The 11,557-nt window shown below is 45.2% G+C and overlaps 1 long non-coding RNA gene across 1 annotated transcript; it reads right to left on the reverse strand.

Annotated features, from left to right (window-relative positions):
* Positions 1-7,923: 7,923 nt before the first annotated feature.
* On the reverse strand, positions 7,924-11,213 carry LOC140634769 (uncharacterized). The gene is made up of 4 exons (XR_012032152.1): positions 11,076-11,213; positions 9,344-9,404; positions 8,723-8,882; positions 7,924-8,070 (listed from the first exon to the last, which is right to left on the reverse strand). It is a non-coding gene; the product is annotated as an uncharacterized lncRNA (long non-coding RNA).
* Positions 11,214-11,557: the final 344 nt, after the last annotated feature.

Raw genomic sequence — 11,557 nt, forward strand, 5'->3', positions numbered from 1 at the left:
TCTGCTACATGACAGCTAGTAGAGAAATGGTAAAAAGGACTCTGGGCTGTTACACCTCAAAATATCTCTCCAGGGAGGGTCCAGTGCTTAATAAGTCTAATTTGGCCAACATTTAGTGAGCGCCAAATACATGTGGGGTGCTGCAATGTGCTCCAAGGAAGTGACATAATATGAAAGAATGGTGGATGTTTTAACTGAATTTAGCATATTTCAGGTGATTGGCTCCATCAGTACAGCAACACCCAAGCTATGCATTTGAAACACTGGGGTGGCCCAGTATGCAACCTAGGACTCACGTATGGAAATTTTTTTCTAATATAGGTTTTTTCCATTGTCTTTTTTTTTCTTTTTTCTTTTTTTTTTTTTTTTTTTTTTTTCCAGATCTTGTGATGCCCAGATAGCTACCAAAATAACCAGTGGCTGCAACATCTGGGAGACCAAACAGACACAGGAAAAATACAGCAGAAGGGGAAGATCCATGAAAACAGGAAACATGGAGAGGAGAGTTTAAAAAGATGTCAAAACAAAGGCGGCCTGGGCGGGCAGCGAGGGAGGAGGCCAGGAGAGAGGCCATGAGCTCATGCGCAGACACCAGTTCCTTAGGAGTCTTCAGAGAATTGTAGGGTGACATCGTGCCATGCCCACACACAGAAGGACCGCAACCTTTTACACCTTTGTTTTACACAAAAGTCACAGCCTTCTTCAAAACCGAATAGTAGCAACACCACAAACTGCCCTATGTAGTTGGCTAGCCCTGTCAGTCTGGGCCCACCAGCTCCCGGCCTTTAACACACATGGAACGACGGGAGTGCCATGGGGTCTCCCATGAAAAGGCCTCATTCCAGCTTTGTTTGGCCTCGTCACAGAGGCCCTCTGCATGCCCACACTCATCTCTTCTGTCCCCATGTCCCCACACTAGCATTGGGCCAGGCCCATAACACATGGTTGTTCAATGAATAATTGCCCAAACTGAACTTAAAATGGCTTCGACCTCACCACCCGATACTCTTACTACAGCTCTCACCTCCTGATCCAAATTTTCAGATTCCAATGAGAGTAAAGTAGTCACCCACAGCTGAGAGGGGCACCACCTCCTACACGAAGGGGACACGTGCTCAATGCTGATTACCTTATGGACCAAGTCAAACTTTAAGAGTTGGACGGGGGCCTAGAGTTCAAGAACTCTAGACACGGACTCCATGCATCATTAAAACAGAGAAACTTAGACACGAGCTCTCCACGCATCATTAAAAGAGAGAAACTTAAGTTCATGAGTCTCCTGTACCAGGACATTAGCACCCAGAGAGGGAAACTTACTCACCTCCTACCTTGGACAAAGCAGTGGCTACAGGCTCATTTCTCCTTATTTTTATTTCAAAAAAAAAAAAAAACACAAGACAACCATTATCACCACCTCTTCTCTGTTACTTCTTCCAAGATAAAATGTCACCCTCTAATTCTACTTTTCTGGCAGTTTCCCTGGCTTGTGAACTGCTCAACAGAAAGATCTGATCTCCTCTTGCCTTGGCAATTAATTCTGAAAGTGGCTGCTAATGCCATGAAAAGTTCTCCCAGGAGAAAAAGAAAATATTCAAACCCAAGAACTAGATGCTCCAGCCGTGTTCACCTTCTCAAGAAAAGGGGGCCTGGTGGAAAGTAGCAATCCTATTCCCATGACGTCACGGAATTTCCTTCTCCACCCTCAGAACTGGTCGCCGCCCTGTACGAGTGAAACCAGAGGTCCAGGGTGGGTCTCTGTTCTCCCAATAGTCACACCAACTGGGTCTTAACTGTCAATTTCCCTCCCGCTGAGCCTGAGAAGGGTGGGGCCATCAGGCACCAGGAGGGAGGAGGGCTTTAACCCCAGCAGCTCATGGACCAGGAGCTATGCTGGAAGAGCTTCTCCCTGGAAACTTCCAGGCTAAGCCCTAGACATCCAGCTTCCCATCACACTGCACTACACTGAAAGTTAATCACTTATATTTCTCCCTTGCCTCCTGGACGCCAATAGGATGGTGATTTAATTACCTGATGCCCCGGTGTCTGACAATAAATGTCTATTTGTACTAAAGAAACATTCACCTGAGACATGAAGAGAGAAGCCAGTTGGTGATGGCATTTCCAGGTGGAGGGTCAGTGCACTAACTTGGTGGTTTCGGGGAAATGAGGCATTTTGAGACTGAAACCTCCAATCCGGAACAGACACAGGGATGGGAGGGAGGTGGGGTTAGGTTTCTCCTACATCCCATGGGAATCTTTTTTCTTCAGTCTCTTTAAAGTTAAAGCAATGGCTAAAGGAGCCAGGGTGGACACAACCCCCACCAAGTTCCCATCTCTCCGGTGCCCCCACAGGAGGCCCTCAGACAAGCGGGTGGGGAGGCTGTGGCGGGAGCTTTTCCGCACAAAGCGACCTCCCTCTTGAACCCTTCTCACTTCAGGTTTCTTTGAGAGGGTGCCAAGGTTTCACTTGCTGGCACAGAGATCGGCTCCTTCCCTCAGACACGATATGTGAAAGGCAAGGCAGGAGGAGCTTTTGTCGCATGTTTGACTGGGAGGGATTGGGGGGGGGCAACGGTGAGACCCCAGTAGAGGAAGGACCTCAGACAGCTGTCTGCCAAGGCACGGAAGAATGTCTTTCTCACTTTATGAGAAAGAAAACAAACAAACAAACAAAAAGATCTAAGGAAAAGGGAAAGAAAGGTAACCATGGAGCTTTTTCCAAGGAGCCTAAGACAGCTATCTCCGCCAGCCGGAGAGTGGGAAAGTCCAGCTTTGTTCTGATGAAGGGATAGGAGGCTTATTTGGACCAGAAAAAAAATCATCCACTGAATAATCAGATGCCTCTGGACTGGCTACAGAAGGCTCTATCTGGTGGTGTCCATTCTGCCTGCTGGCTTCCTGCAGAGATGAGAGTCTCCCCCAAGGAGACTGCCATTCTCCAAAAGTCGAGTTCTTGGCATGGAGCTGGGGTCCTCGCGATAAGGGATTAGATGGTCTGGGGCCTGCTCTGGCCTTCTCTCTGCCAACTCCATGTGGAATTAAAATGCCCGGAGCTGAACTACTCACTCAGGACCTGCCCCCCGCTCCACTCCCCATAAAGCTGTGACCCCATGGGTCCCCCGAAGTTGGAAATGAGATCAAGGCCATTGGGAAATGCCTCGCTGAGCTTCCTGGGAGAAAGGAATCATTCCAACTGTAAGACAGAGAAAGAAAAACAAGCCCCAAGATGAATTTAATTTCCATTTATATCAGTCATGGCAAGTTCTAGAAAAAGAAGAACTTGTTTTGTTTTATTTCATTTTTAATGGCCCATGTGATGCTCTGAACCAGCAGAAAAGGACTTCCCCACTTGCCCGCTGCACCTCACATCCAGCTCTGAAAAGGGGCTCCGGGTTGGGAGATGCAACTCTTAGCAACTAGAACCTTGGTCTATGTAATCAGAATTTTTAAAGAGCATGATCCAACCAGAGGAGGAAATTCCTTTCCCTGTGACTCTTCTAGTTTATTCAGCTCCTGGAAAAAGGCAGTTAGCCCATGTAATTTAAAAGAGATAAACCTGGCACTTCGCTCAGCATTTCAGCTACCGTGGGGACCGTTTGCAGTGTCACTAATTTCCAGGGTCTAAGGTCGGCCATGTCAAGCCAAAAAGGGGCCTTCTGACCCTCCCTTGTCTAGAATGTCCTTCTTTTCTCATCTCTCCTTCTCTGGTCGCCTATTCTTCCTCCCCACAGACCTCCAGCTGTTCTCACTCCCACCCAGGGGTCGGCACAGAACCACAATGATGGCAACCTCCCAGCTCGCACTAAGGGAACACGCCACAAACCATAGACTCAGAAGAAATGTCCTTCCTTTCCAAGAAGCCACTACCTGGTTTACCTGTCAAATGAGCATCGGACTTAAACAAGGAGAACCAGACAAAATACCTTGTAACCAAAGGGGCCATGTGGCCCACGTGGTAGCCTCGAGCAAAATTGGCCACAGTACCATGATTCAGGAAATAACTTGGGGAACCTTTTGGAGCTGATGGTTAATGTGACTTGACCTTCAGGACAACATCTGTTTTCAGAAATAGTTTGTTTAAACAACACACAGTATTGCACGCTCACTGAAGGCTAGACCTGGGTGCAGACATTGAGGATAAAGGAGTAAAACACAAAAATAATACTGCCCTCCCAAAATCTACCCTCAAACAGGGACAGTGGGTGGTATACGTGCAAAAAAAAGTAAATAGACAAGTAAAGAGTGCTATACAACTAAGCTTCACATGGTCCTAATGCTATAAAGGAAATAAAAACATGGTAAGGAAGCAGAAAAGGGGGTGGATGAATGACCACTAATTGACATTTGGAGAGAAGACCTGGCCCAAATGATGGGAAGACCCAGGCTTGGAAAGACCTGGACGGAAGCAGTCAGGTGAGGGACCATGGGCAAGAGCAAAGGGAGGTTGGGGGAAGAAGTGAGAGAACAAAGCTGGGTAGACTAGCTGAGACAATTACTTTTACAACAGTACCAGAAAAGTCCCTTCTCTCTCCCTGATGCTTTCCCCACCCCACCCCCCAATAAAAATCCATCATAACTCTTTCTTTCCCAATTTCTTCCCCTTCAGGGGCTCTTGTCTTTTAGCAACCTGTTCCTCCACCACCGCCTGCCCTGCCCCCCACATGCACACACATATACACACAGAGACAACCCCTAGCAGTGCAGGGACCTCAGAGAGAAAATGCAGGGGCTTCTTCAAGACCTTCCGACCACCCACAAGCCGGGCACATGACCAAAAACCTGAGTAGAATGCATGAGGCAGAGACGCCATGGCTGGAGCCACATGCCAGAGCGTCCCAGGAAAGGGAGGAAGCGTTTGCAAGACAGGTCGGCCTGGTTTTATTTCTTCTTCCTTGGTTCTATACAAACAGCCCTGGTTAATAGTGCACTTTTTTTTTCTTTTCTTTTCTTTCTTTATTTCTTTCTTTTTTTTTTTTTTTTTTTAACAGATTAAGAGTGTGTCCGAGGCAAGAAAGCCATCCCAGTGGTTGGAGAACAGTGTCTTCTTTTTTTCTTTCATTGCCCTATTGAAGCAACTCTTCCCTCCTCCTCTGCTCAGGCTGGGCTCAAGTCCCCATGCTGCAGGCTCATGTAACCTTCCCATCCATACCCTGCATTTCATGGGAAGGAGCGTTCAGGAGGTGGACGGCAAGGATTTTATTCAACTTGAGCATCTTCTAAAAATAAAAAAAAAAAGAAAGAAAGAAACGAAAAAGAAAAAAGAAAGAGAAAGATGAAGAACAGAAGTTGAGAGAGGCCAGACTAAATGGATATGATCTGAATGCATATTTGTGTTACAACGAATACAACCAGCATCAGAGAGGGGCCAAGATCAAATAAATGGTAAAACCTGACAAAGAGAAGAATAGATGGTATGTGAAGCCATCTGTTTTGGAGGACACCCAAATCTGTCTGAATCTGTGAGGCCAAACTACCAGCTATTCTAAGACGCCCCATTCCAAGAGTGGCCTAATGCGCATCTACACAATCAGTTTCTCTCGCCATCACTTTGGCTGCAACTTTTTTGTGCAATTAAGTAATTTATTCCTTTCTTCAGCCTCCTGATTCTAATGAATCCGAGCCACAAACAAGCCTCAGTTGCTCCTATTCAAGGAGTCTGATTGCATCTGGCAGTGATTGCTGAAAATCCTGAAGAGGAAACAGGGAAGGGAAGCATATTGTTTGGGGGGGTAATAGGTGAAGACCTGCCTCTCTTGACCTATAATACATTAGTGTCAGTGAACATTTGGCAGCCTTCAGATGATTAGCAATGAAGATGAATCAAGCAAAAAAGAGGTAGAAATCTGCCTCATCTGAATCACCAGAACTGCATACATTTGCATGCTGATTAGCTGTTCTTTTGTCTGTGTTCCTAATTATTATGACACATTATGTCTTCATCATGCAAGATTCTGATCTGTCTTGTTCAAAATGCATGTAGAAAAAAGTGCAGTTTATTGATTCAACATGTAACTTTTATTTTTATGTTTGCTTTAATTAAATACATATTTGATTGCCTTTGACTGCTGTCCTTTTTTTTTTTCTTTTTGCTCTTATTTATTTCATCTTGTTGACAAACACACAGGTAACCTTCCTTTATCATTCTCAGATCATCTGGTGCTCACAGTCTTTCCCCTCTGCCTTCCTCTCTCTCTCTCCCTCCCTCTCTCTCCCTCTCTCTCTCTCTCTCTCTCTCTCTCTCTCAGGTGCTCACTTCCATTTTCTTGAAGAGGCAAAACAAAGGAGGGAAAGAAAACAAAACGGCATCTCTAGTAAGGCAGCCGAGGGGGAAGCTGGCGGTGACCGCGCTGGCAGTGCCCACAGCAGGGAGAGAGAGGGCTCCAACCTCAGGAAGAGCAAACAAATGTTTGTGACTCTGGAGATGGGCTTTCAAGAGGACTGTGGGCACAGAGGGGGGTTAAAAAGAACATGATCTTGCAAAAGAGAGAGATCTTGTGGCATTCCCAGTTGTCTTCACACGTTATCGGTCATGAGGACTTGTGAACAGGACATGAGAATGCCTGTCTCCCAGGTCAAACCTCCATTCTTCTCACATGGCCTGACGATTCCACTGGAATATCTGGGAAAGGCAAGGAGACTGCTTTCCCAATGGGCTCTGCTTAGACCCGGTTGCCCCCATCTTTCTCAGAAGGGGAAGTGGTGGAGGGAACTCTGCATCTGCACCAGACCCTAGAGACTCCCCCACCCCCAAAGCAGCCAGGAAGCCAACATTCCCAGGAGCAAGAGAGACAACAGAGAACTGGACAGAGAACTCTGGGATGAAGGGCCTCAAGTCTTCCCTGCAAAAGATGCAAAATGCACCAGTGTGTCCCTCAAGGCCTGCTGGGGCTGCTCCCCTCAAACAACTGGGGATTCTTTGAGGGGCAGAGGTGTGGAGGGGTGTGGGCAGAAAGAGAAAGGAAAAGATATTTATTTCCTGCTGGTTACAGCCACCCCAAGCCATGATGTACTTATCACCCTCCACCCAGGGATATGCTAAACAGCTGTAGTTAGCACCAAGCTATTTGGCGAATCCAATCAAGACACTTAGAAAGCAAAAGAGCATCACAGAGGAAGAGCCGGATGCAGGAGTAATTGAGTGCGCTGAGGGTCCATGGATGCTCAGAAAGAAAGCAGGGCCCAACCAAATGCAAATGGCTCCTCACTGAAGAGGCATAATGCCCATCGCTCTTCCCTGCTAATGGGCATGATTGGCTGGAAATGTAATCAACAGCTCTGCCCCCAACATCTATCCCTACAGTGAGGGATGATGGAAATCCATATTCATGAGAAAGCAAACCGGCAATGTTTACTGGGTGCAGAAAGGGGGCAGGGCTGGCCTGGGTCAGACAGAGTTCCTTGGGAGCCATAATGAGGCTGAGAGCAGGGACACAGTGCTGTTAGAGCCCCCGCTCCAGCCCTCCCCTCACATACCTGCCCCCCGATATGTCCATATGCCTGCTAAACCTGGGACTAAAGGGAACACCAAAATTCATCATTTATCAATGCAGGATCTGCCCAGTGATGGTGGCCTCTGGATGTCCCTCTGGGAGCTGCCATCCCACAGCATCTTGTGCAAAAGTGCTCAGTCCCTCCCCTCCCTTGCCAACCCATCCTCTAAGTAAGACATATCTATTCCATACATAGGAACAGATATGGAGGGAATGGTAACAAAAGGTGCATATGTAACACAGATATCTTGAAATCTGCTTTGGAATCCCTCCATCGTACACTGGGTTGTCTAAGCTAAAAATAAAGGAAATCGGGCATTGTACTGGGTTGCATATGTCTGTATTAGTCATCTCAGGCTGCCATAACAAAATATCATAGACTGAGTAGGCTAAGAAACAGAAATTTATTTTCTCACTGTTCTGGAGGCTGAAAGTTCAAGATCAAGGTGTTGGCAGGGTTGGTTTCTCCTGAGGCCTCTCTTCTTGGCTGGCAGATGGCTGCCTTCTCCCTGTGTGCTCTTATGGTCTTTCCTCATGTGTGAGCATCCTGGGTGTCTCTGTGTGTCCTAATCTCCTCTTCCTATAAGGACACCAGTGAGATCAGATCAGAGTCCACTCCAATGTTCCATGTTTACCTAATTCACTCTTTAAGACCCTATCTTCAAAGACAATCATATTCTGAGGTACTGAGGGTTTGGTTTTCAACATATGGATTTTGAGGGAACACAATTCAGCCCAAGACAGTATCTCCCCAAAATTCAAATTTGCCAGAACATCAGATGTGACCTCATTTGAAAAGACAGCCTTTGCAGATATAATTAGTTAAGAGGGGGTATTGCTGGATTAGAAGGGCCCTAAATTCAGTGGTATTCTTATAATAAGAGACAAACTTACATGTCGACATACAGGGAGAACACCATGGAATGACAGAGGCAGAGATTGGAATGATATAGTTGTGAGCCAAGGAACACACCAAGGATGGCTGGCCAACCACCCAAGGCTAAGAAGGGGTGAGGAAGCCTTTCTCCTTAAAGCCTTCAGAGAGAGCATTTGATTTCACCTTGATTTCAGACTTCTGGCTCCAGAACTGTGAGAGAATACTGTGACCTAGTTTGTGGTCATTTGTTGTAATAGCCAAGGAAACTAACACAATCATGATGACTAAAACCCACAGAATATCCCCAAATCTCCATGTATAATTAGACTATCATTTGGGCAAACCACTCACTCACCACAAGATGACCACAGATGCCCCAGTGCAAACTGGTCTGCATTTCTCTTCCCTTTTCTGCTTCCCAAACTTCCCACTGGTAAAGGAGCCAGGAGCAGGGACAAGGTTCAAGAATATCCACAAGCAAAACATTAGATTCTTGTCATCTGGTCACCAGCCATCTGAAATCAGAGCCCAAAGAAATACAGAGGAAAAGTCACGCCCCCAAAAGTCAGAAATCCAAACTATAAACCCAAACAGCCTTTTGTCTCTAGGCTGAGGTCTAGATACCTGTACCAATGCACAACAACTCTCAGTGAAATGAGAAAAATAAAGCACTGAGGTTTTATACAAAAGAGTTTTTAGGCAAGTAAAGCTAAATATGTTTCATACAAGAGACTCCCCCTTTATTCTGAGACCATGTCTTTTATTTTTTTAAAAAATTATTTATTTATTTATTTATTTATTTATTTATTTATTTATTTATTTATTTGAGAGGGAGTGTTTATAAGTGAGCAGGGAAGGGGCAGGGCGGGGGGAGAATCTCAAGCAGACTCCCTGCTGAGCACAGAGCCTAATGCAGGGCTTAATCTCATGACCCTGAGATCATGACTTGAGCAGAAATCAAGAGTTGGATGCTTACCCAAATGAGCCATCTAGGTGCCCTGATCATGGTCTTTTCATTTCTTGGATGCTTCAATGTTCTGCATATTATAAAATGATGGCAATAAGAGATGGTATAAATTTTTCTAGTGTTCATTCTTGACAAAATTAAAAGCTGGCAATTCTCTGGCCCTCAGTTGAAAACTAAAAATCCATTGACCTATTACTTCTTTTAAGAAGCCTCTCCACATTCTTTACTCCCCTGGTACTGATGCATAAATCTTGCATTTCATTTTTCACTCACATTTGGCTCTAAAATTATTCTCTGATTTCTTTCCAAAGAGATTGCAAATAGATCCCTATCTCCCAGGGATAAGGATCATGACTCTTACATTTTCTATTTCTACTTTTACATAGCACAGAGCAGTGCACTCAACAGATGCCCAGGAAATGCTGAATGAATGAATAAAAGAATGATCAGATATAAAGTTGGTACAAAAGCATCCAAGGAGCTTTCAATGCACCCAGGACAAAGCAGGAATTTATAAAGGCATAATTGGGAACTTGCTATAGCTTCTGAAGTCCCTTCGCGCCACAACTGTCCATGGTTCCTTAGTTAGAGGGGATGAGAAATAGGCCCCAAGTCAGTTGAAATTATTATAATGAAAATGGGGATTCCCATGCCATAGGACCAGAGAATTCTGGAACCTTCCATGCTGAAGCTGGCCCAAGATATGAGGTAGCTTGATATATAACCAGGATCCAATCGCTTCTCACCACCTTTGCCCAAACCACTTTCATTCTTCACCTACACAATTGCACAAACCTCTACAGTAGGCAGAATAATGGTCTTCCAAAGATGAACACATCTTAATCCCCTCAAATTGTGAATACCTTACATGGCGAAAGGGACTTAGCAGGTGCTATGAATTTAAGGATCTTAAAACAGGGGGATTATCCTCGATTATGCAGATGAGACCAACTTAATCACAAGGGTCCTTATATGGGAAAGAGGAAAGTCAGAGTCAAAAAAGGAAATGGGCCAGTGGAAGCAGATGTCAGAGAAAGATGAAGACAGTTTGCTGCTGGTTTCGAGACCAGAGAAGAATGAGAGTCCAGAGATGCAGGAAGTCTTTAGAAGCTGGAAAAGTCAAGGAAATGGACTCTTCTCTAGAACTTCTAGAAAGAACACAGCCCTGCTCACACCTTGATTTTTAGGACCTTGGCTTCCTGAACTGTAAAATAATAAATTTGTGCTGTTGCAAACCACTAAATGTGTGGTAATTTGTCACAGCAGCAATAAGAAACTAATACATCTCCTTAGTGGTCTCCCTGTTTCTGCTCTTGTCCTTCTACGGTCTATTTCTCAGCACAAAAGCCAGAGAAAACCTTCTAAAATCTAAGTCAGAGCCCATCTTCCTCTACTCAATATCTTCTCACCATATCCTATGTCAGAGTAAAACACAAAGTTCTTAGAACCTCCCACAAGGCCCTAATAGGCACAATCCTTGAGACTTCCTCTCCTCCATCTCCTCCCATTCACTTCACTCTGGACTTACTGGCCTCCTTTGGGCTCTTGGCATCTTCCTGTCTCCGCACCTTTACATCTGCTATACCCTCTATCTAGAAGGCTTCTTCCCCAGGCATCTAAGAGCTGATTCTGACCTCCTTCATGTCTCTCTCTACTCAAAGAACACCTTCTCAGCAAGACCTTCGTAAAGGTAAAAGCTGCAAGCCAGAACCCCCTTCCAATTCCAGTCTTCTCTTCCTACCTGGTATTCTCTCTAGCACTCAAACTGTCTGGCACACTATATATCCTGCTGATCTGTTTGTTTCTTTCTTCAATAGAACATCTCCCGTCTTCATTAGGACCAGGATTTTTGTGTTTCATCTGCAGTGCCAAAACAGTGCCAGACACATAGTAGGTGCTCAATAAAAATCTGCTAAACAGATGATCACTCCCTGTAGAAGCCTATGAGATGATGTCACCAGTATGATGTCACAACAATCATACTAATCACAGCCAAGTTACTAGGTACCAGGCACCATGCCTAGTGCTTCATACAGATGAACTCAGTTAAATCACAGTGGCTCTTCAAATAGGATCCTCAAGGAAACTCAAGGAGCAACAAAATTCAAAAAGTAGGATGAGAATTGCTACTTTTTTTTTAAAGATTTTATTTATTTATTCATGATCGACACAGAGAGAGAGAGAGAGGCAGAGACACAGGCAGAGGGAGAAGCAGGCTCCATG

The sequence above is a fragment of the Canis lupus genome, chromosome 6 (genome assembly GCF_048164855.1).
Source record: "Canis lupus baileyi chromosome 6, mCanLup2.hap1, whole genome shotgun sequence".
NCBI classification, from domain to species: domain Eukaryota; kingdom Metazoa; phylum Chordata; class Mammalia; order Carnivora; family Canidae; genus Canis; species Canis lupus.